General features: G+C 38.7%; 1 protein-coding gene across 14 annotated transcripts in view; it reads left to right on the top strand.

The window, feature by feature from the left end:
* Positions 1-10000, top strand: part of LOC106879617 (uncharacterized) — a 253865-nt gene that overhangs the window by 111615 nt on the left and 132250 nt on the right. The window lies entirely within an intron of this gene.

Genomic DNA, 10000 nt, shown 5'->3' with positions numbered 1-10000 from the left:
TTATTATTATTATTATTATTATTATTATTATTATTATTATTATTATTATTATTATTATTATTATTATTATTATTATTATTATTATTATTATTATTATTATTATTATTTTGAAGGCGGCGAGCTGGCAGAATCGTTAGCACTTTGGGCGAAATGTTTAGCGGTATTTCGTCTGCCGTTACGTTCTGAGTTCAAATTCCGCCGAGGTCGTCTTTGCCTTTCATCCTTTCGGGATCGATAAAGTACCAGTTGAACACTGGGTCGATGTAACCGACTCATCCCCACTTCCCCCAAGCTGCCCTTATGAAAAAAATTTGAAATAATAATAATAATAATTTATTATTTTTTTTTTCGTATCTGCTGATTGCAATTTGATTTGGCAGGTGATTGTACGAACAATGGCGTATATATACATCCCATCCATATATATATATATATATATATATATATATATATATATATGTATATATATATGTATATATATATATACATACACGCACACACACACACACACACATTAATGCAGACACAGATACATATAATATATATTCACATGCACACATTGATACACACAGATATATATAATATATACACGCACACATTCATGCGCCCGCGCATACACGCACACACATACATATACAGATTCATATATACATCTATACATTTATCCGTGCATCTGTGAATACATACCTGAATAAGTGAATAGAGAGATATAAGCAGCTTAAAGACAGAAAGTTTGATTAGACAAATCTGCTTCGAGATTCAGGGTTCCAAAGAATTGTGATTGAGAGTGTTAGTCCTAACAGTCTTGATATCAGATTTAAATTATTTGGTCTTTTCTAGGGAAAGGTCCAAGTAATTTAAACCCATCCAAAATATATTGCCGGAAGCGGTCCCTGATAAAATTTTGGCTGTAGAAGACACTCATCCGGAATGTGGTGCCGTTATATGGCCACTCTTCATCATGCACACACACGCGCACGCTGTAAAAGATAGGCTACAGGAAATATTCTGCTCAATAATACATTTGTCAGTTGCCTCAGCTTAAGCAGTTGAGCATGTTTCTTGGTGGCTGACGATATATGCATCTCTGATCGTAATGGGGGGAACATTCAGAGAAATTCTTTGGGATTTGAATAGTTCACCTCTGGAGACATGGGTGTTTCGTTTATCATCTTTAAACAACCCTTATTCAGGGACCTTTTGTGCGGGATGGGCTACTCGACCTGAAGAAATTCTCACTGGGCCCCACCTGCAAGGTCATGCACTGTTTATCTTGATATGAGATCACCCATTTCGTGCACATATGGTTGTGATGTATGCGCCTTGTGTACCCTTATCAGACGGGTAGTCAATATGGGTATATTGGGCTATATTTGTGGCCGAACGTCACTCTGATGGCATGGACTGCTCTCTCACTCAATAATAATAATAATAATAATAATAATAATAATAATAATAATTAAAGAAAATTAAAGAAACTAGTATGAATGAACTAGTATGAATGAACGCGACACTCTCCCCAAAATTCGCAATTCTAACCAAAACCTGAAAATAATTGGTAAAATCCGCCTTGCACTTAAGGATATAATTTCAGCTAATGATGTTGATATTACAGATCTCAACCACCTGTACTATGCATCCGCAAGAATCTCAACGATTCTATGTGGTGAAAAGATTAGAAAAAGACAACACTCCCACAAAAAGCCTTCTTGGCAAGAACGCATTCAACACCAAATTAAGCTGCTTAGATCTGACATAGAATGTTTGAAAAACCTTAAATTTGACAAGAGTATCAAACCTACAAAGACCCAAAAACTAAAGAAAAAATATAACATGAAAACCATAGTTGACATTGATGCCACCATAGAAACCATCAAGCAAAAGGTATGTGCTAAAGCTGCCCGCATAGCAAGGTATGAAAAGCGTGTTAAATTCTTCCGAGATAATAACATGTTCAAAAATAACCCCAAAAATTTCTACAGGAAGATAGGGAAAACACCAGTAACAATAAAGTCTGTCCCATCAAAAGAAGAAGTGCAAGAATTTTGGAATAAAATCTGGGCAGAAGATAAAACACACAATGAAAAGGCCCCTTGGATTGATAGAATAGCTACAGACCTAGACTCCTTAGAGGAGCAAAAGTGGGAGGGGGTCAGGGTAGAAGATATAAGATCTGCTCTCAGGAGGTCAAGCAAATGGAAGTCTCCAGGAAAGGATAAAATTCCTAACTTCTGGTTGAATGCCTTCCCAGAAAGCCATGAACTGCTAACAAAACTTTACAACGATGTTTTGCAAAATCCTAGTTTGATGCCCTCTTGGCTAGTTAATGGTTTAACATTCCTGCTTCCAAAAAATGAGGAAACAAACGAACCAAAAAATTATCGCCCCATAACCTGCTTAACAACAATGTATAAGACGCTAACATCTGTCCTAACCGAGTACACCTATAGTTTTTTAATAGAAAGTAGCATATTCCCTAATGAGCAAAAGGGATGTAAACGTGGATCTTATGGTTGTAAAGATCAGCTACTCATCAATAAGATGATCTTAGAAGATTGTCACAAGCGACACAAAAACTTGTCAATAGCCTGGATAGACTATAAAAAGGCCTTTGATAGCCTACCACATAGCTGGATTAGGAAATGTCTGGAAATGTATAAAATAGCTCCTACTCTGCGAAACTTTTTATCTGTAAGTATGAGATCATGGAGAACCACACTGATGTTGAACAATGACAATGAATCTCTAAATGCTGGAGATGTAAGAATTTCATGTGGCATTTTCCAGGGTGACTCACTATCACCACTCCTCTTCTGTCTAGCCCTAATACCGCTCTCAAAATTGCTCAATGATGCACAGTATGGTTATAAAATATTTGATAAAAATATAAATCATCTCATTTACATGGATGATTTAAAGCTCTTTGCAAAAAATGACCAACAACTCAAAGGCCTACTAGCGATTGTTAAACAATTCAGTGATGACATCAGGATGCAATTTGGCCTTGATAAATGTGCAAAAGCTATCTTTATCAAAGGAAAAATGACAAATACATCTAATGTGAACCTTGACCAGCAAAATGTCATAAAAGAGTTAGAACCAGCGGAGAGCTACAAATACCTAGGGGTAATTGAAGGGGACAATATCAAGCACTCAGTGATGAGGGAAAGGATCAGAAGAGAATGTTATCGCAGGGTGAGAGCAATACTGAAGACAGAGCTGAACGCGAGAAACAGGATCGAAGCGATCAATGCTCTAGCCATACCAGTCGTGACTTACAGTTTCAACATCGTTAACTGGTCAATTACTGAAATATGTAATGTTGACAGAAAAATACGAAAACTGTTGACAATGCATAGAATGCACCACCCTAAGGCAGATATAGAACGTCTTTATCTGCCAAGAAAAGAGGGAGGTCGAGGACTACTACAGCTGGCATTATCAATGAAGGTAGCCACAATTGGCCTAGACACCTATATGAAAAACTCTGAGGACTGGATGCTAAAACTTGTCTTAAAATATGAAAGCAAGAAAGCATCTTACTCAGTAACAAAACAGGCAAAGGAATATCTAAGTGAATTCCAATTGCAACAAATTCAAGAATTAGACGAACTAGAAACACCTACAGAAAAAGCTAAGCGCTTGAAAACCCGTGCTAAAATTGCTGCCTTAGCTATTATGACTGAAAAATGGCATGGAAAACCTCTCAATGGCAAATACCCAAAGAGAGCGAATAATGCAGATATTGACAAAGCCCTTACCCACCAATGGTTAATGGCCTCTGGATTGAAATCAGAAACAGAGGGGTTTATCATAGCAGCCCAAGATCAATGCCTACCTACAAAGAACTACCAGGCCAACATATTAAAGAACGGCAGCTCCCCATTATGTCGTATATGCCAACAACAAAATGAGACCATCGATCATGTTGTCTCCATGTGCAGTCTGCTTGCGCCTACAGAGTATCTCAACAGGCATGATAGAGCTGCACAATATATTCACTGGGTAATATGCAAAAACCTGGACTTGCCCCATGATAAAAACTGGTGGGAACACAAACCACCCCCAGTACTTGAAAATGATCACATTGCACTCCTCTGGAACTTCACCATTCAAACTGACAGAAAGATAGACGCAAATAGGCCAGACATCATACTGAAAGACTTCAGACAAAAATCATGCCTCCTCATTGATATGACTGTCCCAATTGATATAAACGTATCTGTCAAGACCTACCAAAAACTGAGCAAATATAAAGATCTTGAAATAGAAATTAGCAAAATGTGGAATCTGAAGACGAAAACAATACCTATTGTCATAGGTGCCCTGGGAATGACAGCGAAACGGGCTGATTACTACCTAGCTCAGATACCAGGAAACCCCAAAATGGCTGAAGTCCAAAAGATAGTGCTCATGGGAACTGCCCATATCCTACGTAAAATACTGTCTATGTGATCTCAAATTTTAAAGCAAACATAATTTTCTTATGGTTTCTTAAACATTCACTTGAACAAAACTGTACAAATCCAAATATATGGTACCCTAGGCATAACACCTACATGAACTTCTAACTTGTTGTCTCTTGAGGTCTCTGGGTGAGACTTGGATCCAACTTGTACAAATGCAAAACAAAAGTCAAACATAAAATAATAATAATAATAATATATATATATATATATATATATATATATATATATATATATTCTTTTATTCTGTTACTTGTTTCAGTCATTTCACTGCGGCCATGCTGAAGCACCGCCTTTAGTTGAACAAATCGACCCCAAGACTTATTCTTTGTAAGCCTCGTACTTCGTCTCTTTTGCCGAACCGCTAAGTTTCATGGACGTAAACACACCAACGTCGGTTGTCAAGCGATGATGGGAGAACACACACACACACACACACTATATATATATATATATATATATATATATATATATATATATATATATATGTGTGTGTGTGTGTGTGTGTGTGTGTGTGTGTGTGTGTGTGTGTGTGTGTGTGTGTATGTGTTAGTTTCTAGCTAAAAGAAGAAAAAGAAAGTAATTGTTTCGTTTTGGGATTTGGTTTGCAAGATTCTTTATGTGAGTTCGTGTGTTGAAGCATATTCTGTTGTGTCTGGGGAGAGTCATTTTCTTTTTGTGCCTTATAATTTAACACACTCACCGGTAAAATTTCCACTGAAAATGTTGCAAGACGCAACGAAAATTTTAGAAAAATAAGTGGAAATTTTATCGGTGAGTTTGTTAAATTATAAGGCACAAAAAAGAGAATGACTCACCCCAGGCACAACAGGAAGTAATTGTGTTCGCAATTAACTAGTTTCCTATCAGTATTCCTACTGTGCATGTTGACACTTCAGCACAGTGAAATAAGGTTTTGGTTCAGTGAAATTGTGGCTTTGAGAGATGAATGGTTCCTGCTGCCTTTCGTTTATTGCTTAATACATTCAGCAACGCATTGTAGAAACGGGAACGATGATATCAGATAGGAGTGGACTTAGCTTGAAACCTTGCACAAACTCATCCACTCCATTATTGCATCTCGACAGATGTTTCATTCTGTTGTTGCTGTTGTTTCTCAAGTGAGTAATTTTATCTATCTTCATTATATATCACATGAGCTGACTTCAATGTCAGTCCCATACGATACCTAAGCCGTATTTCTTTTACGTTTAGGCCCCCCCCCCCGTCTTTATTATTTATTCTATTCATTTATTTGTTCTTCACAAAAACACGACTCAGATTCTTTTGATCAAGGAAGTTTGCAAGTGATATATAATTTAACTTTGTAAATGATACACTTTTTTTTAGACCAGTTAAATTTAGCCGATATCCTATACGGGTGTCCGGTTGAAGGCTGCTAAATGCTATAAGTTTACACATCTCTTATTTAACTACATCTTTCAGGTTTCAGTAGATTCGGGTATTACTGCAGTTTATCAAGAGCTGCTAACATGGAGGTGTATGTTTTGTAAAACGTAAAAGCCAGCAACAAATATTTCTATAACTTACTCTAAAACAAGGGTGTCAAACTCAATCGCACAGGGGGCCAAAACTCAAACCACACTTAAGGTTGCGGGCCGAACTGGATAAACATTCATTAAAAAGCGGGAAACTAAACCTTTTTTAAACAATGATATGGATTAAAACAGACAAAAATTAAGATAATAGCAAATCAATGAATACCAATTTTCGCTCTTACAGCAATTTGTCAGAGCTGGATGTTTGGCATCTTTTCTTGGTCGCTTGCAAATATATTCGAGTGACGCGCCAATAAGAAAGAGCTCCTGTGTAGCCATTCAACTTGCTAGAAATAACGGCTAAATCCTCCTCGAACAAATCATGCCGTCATAGAAAAAGCGAAGGAATATTGCATTGTGTAATTCTGAAATAAACTGTCTGAAAGGACGAGATGGTCATGGTTGGAATGTCTTTAACCATCGGTTTGTTCGACCAGGGCTGATATAGTATTTAAAGATCAACAATAGATACATTAGAAGTAGTGCTGTTGTCTCGTCACTGTTATCAACGGGAGCACTAGAAATGACGTGTGTCTTTCGTTGTGAGATTTACAAATAGTAATTTTCTAATGATCACCTTAGTTATACATTCTGGACATGGCACCTCAGGGAGGACAAATGTCATTGTGACATTCATAGCTTTCCCAATATATATAAGCAGTCCCCATAAGGTGAAATAGCTTCAACTGGGAACTGAAACCATGTCACAAGATGTTATAAGTAACATTTTATTACCTCACACCTTCCATGATTTGATTATATTGAACTCGAACATTTTAAAATGGTTTCCTGAGAAGGAGTGGGCAGTTTCCATCATTCTTGCCGGTTCGTTTAAACAAAGGGATTAATATTCAGTTTGACCTGCTGTTTTTTTCTATTTCCCTTTCTGTTTTGATGAAAGACCAGCGTCCAAAACGTCAATTTATCTTTGCTTCCACAGCGTTCAATACATTGGCTTTACAGTTTGTCCGTGTTTTTTTTTACATTTTACACTTAACCATGTCCGACCTGCATATTAGTTTCTCTCTTTTCATCTCACATTTTCCTCAAATTTCTGTTCCGTGTTGATCACTTTAATGAATACGATAGTTTAGGCGAAATCATTGAGGTGAAACCAAAATTCGCCTCACTTGTGTATTTTAAAGGAGTGGCCGACGTTTATTTGGGTTTTTTCCCCTTCTTTCTTTAAATCGCTATAGAAAAAAAAAATGTGAAAATAGAGGGAAAAAATTGAAGGGAAGACTGGCAGGAGACATCACCATTCTTGCTGTCCTGCTTCCCAACAAAGGCTGCTATTTTTCCTCGAAATATGACATTATTATTATTATTATTATTATTATTATTATTATTATTATTATTATTATTATTATTATTATTATTATTATTATTATCATCATCATTATTATTATTATTATTATGTCCTACTTCCATTTCGTTTCATGGTCTACTTCCGCCTGTTTGTCTTGGTGATGAAATGGTAATGGATCACGGATAGAAAGAACGTTCATTGAAGAGGGGTGAGAAAGGGGCGGGGGAGGAAGGGGAAAGAAAGCTAAGAGAAGATATAAGAGATTAATATTCCAACTGAACAGCCGTGAGTTCGTTTTCTGACAAGGGCATTGGTGTTGTGTGTAATTAAAAGCTTTGTGGAATACTGAGTTGTTGCTGTTTATCATGTATTATAGAATTATTTTAAGGTAATGTAGTCTAGTTTAAAAAAATGTACATGTTATACAGTATGCCCCATCGGTATGCCAGATTTTCTAACATAAACCATATTTAAATGAAATGATCTAATCCACTCATGGGCGACTGGCGGCTCGCAGGACTTTCTGAGCGGCACGCACAACGAATATTATACTATCTTTACTCTTTACTCTTTTACTTGTTTCAGTCATCTGACTGCGGCCATGCTGGGGCACCGCCTTTAGTCGAGCAAATCGACCCCAGGACTTATTCTTTGGAAGCCTAGTACTTATTCTATCGGTCTCTTTTGCCGAACCGCTAAGTTACGGGGACGTAAACACACCAGCATCAGTTGACAAGCGATGTTGGGAGGTACAAACACACACACACACACACACACACACACACACACACACACACATACATATATAAATACACACACACACACACACACACACATATATATATATATATGCATACATACATATATACGACGGGCTACTTTCAGTTTCCGTCTACCAAATCCACTCACAAGGCTTTGGTCGGCCCGAGGTTATAGTATAAAACACTTGCCCAAGGTGCCACGCAGTGGGAATGAACCCGGAACCATGTGGTTGGTAAGCAAGCTACTTACCACACAGCCACTCCTGCGCCTTGAATGTTTTTGTAGTATCACGGCCCGCTTCTTGGAAAATGTTGCACATACCTGGTGTAATCTATCTGACATTCTTTATGTGCAGAACACATGGAAGTGCAATGGTCCAGTGGTTAGGGCAGCGGACTCGCGGATGTGGGATCGCGGTTTCGATTCCCAGACCGAGCGTTGTGAGTGTTTGAGCGAAAACACCTAAAGTTTCATGAGACTCCGGTACGGGGTGGTGGCGAACCCTGCTGCATTCTTTCACCACAACTTTCTCTTACTCTTTCTTCCTGTTTCTGTTGTACCTGTATTTCAAAGGGGCCGGCCTTGTCACACTCTGTGTCACGCTGAATATCCCCGAGAACTACGTTAAGGGTACACGTGTCTGTGAAGTGCTCATCCACTTGCACGTTAATTTCACGAGCAGGCTGTTTCGTTGATTGGATCAACTGGAACCCTCGTCGTCGTAACCGACGGAGTGCCACGGACAAGAACACACAGCCCCTCCCCCCGCCACACAGTTTTTCATTTAAACTGGCACCGGGATGAATGAGAAACAAACCCTTAGAATACTTTAGAATTGAATGTTAACTAAGTGATGCGAATTTGCATTAACCGAAAATCGAACCCCAATGTCCATCTTCACCTTCAAGCTCGAAGATGACATTACAAAGCCGGTTGCATAAAGTTTGTTGGTTTACGAAGAAATCGATGAAAAAGTAAAGAATAAAGGAAATATAGAAATATCCAGGGGCAAGTGTGGCTGTGCAATTTGCTTCTAATCCACGTGGTTCTGGGTTCAATCCCACTGCGTGGCACCTTGGTCAAGTGTCTTCTGCTATAGCCTCAGGCTGACGAAAGCCTTGTGAGTGGATTAGGTAGAAGGAAACTGAAAGAAGCCTGTCGTTTGTGTGTGTGTGTGTGTGTGTTTGTGTGTGTGTGTGTCCTATCACTGCTTGGCAACTGGCGTTGGTTTGTTTACATCGACGTAACTTAGCGCTTCGGCAAAAAAGAAACCGATCGAATAAGTACCAGGCTTAAGAGAAAGAGAATTTAGTCTTGGGATCGATTTATTCATTCAACTAAAAAAAATTCTTCAAGGTAGTGCCCCAGCATGACCGCGTTCTAATGCCTAAAAGAAAGTGAAAGTAAAAGAAGTCTTCCCCCTCCCTTCCGTTAAAAGATTTATTGGGTGGGGTAAGGTAGAGCACTTCCTCCTTGACCTTCACCTTTCATTCCAAATCCAACTTGAAAAAGTCGAGGTGACAGGGAAGGAAGAGAGAGGGGGTTGACCAAAGAGGAAATTGCCTTCAGTCTGTTTTTTAGCTTCGGTCACCCCACATCCTCGCCACAGAGAAAAGATGTTGTATGTCCTTCCCAGGCTAAAGGAGGACGGTGGGGGTGAGGTGTTTATCCGTTCTGTACGAGACAACAGTTGTTCGAACAAATGCCATCAAAGTGACACTGAGGTAGAAATATACGAAGCCCAATATACCCGTCATGACTACCCGTCTGATAAGGGTACACCAGGCACATGCATCACAATCATATGTGTGCGATATGGTGACCTTATATCAAGATACACAGCGCATGACCTTGCAGATGGGGCCCGGTTAGAATTTTCTTCAGGTCGAGTAGCCCATCCCGCT

This window comes from Octopus bimaculoides, chromosome 6, assembly GCF_046866305.1.
Source record: "Octopus bimaculoides isolate indiv1 chromosome 6, ASM4686630v1, whole genome shotgun sequence".
Taxonomy (NCBI): Eukaryota; Metazoa; Mollusca; class Cephalopoda; order Octopoda; family Octopodidae; genus Octopus; species Octopus bimaculoides.
This window is presented reverse-complemented; position numbering and strand designations above follow the sequence as displayed.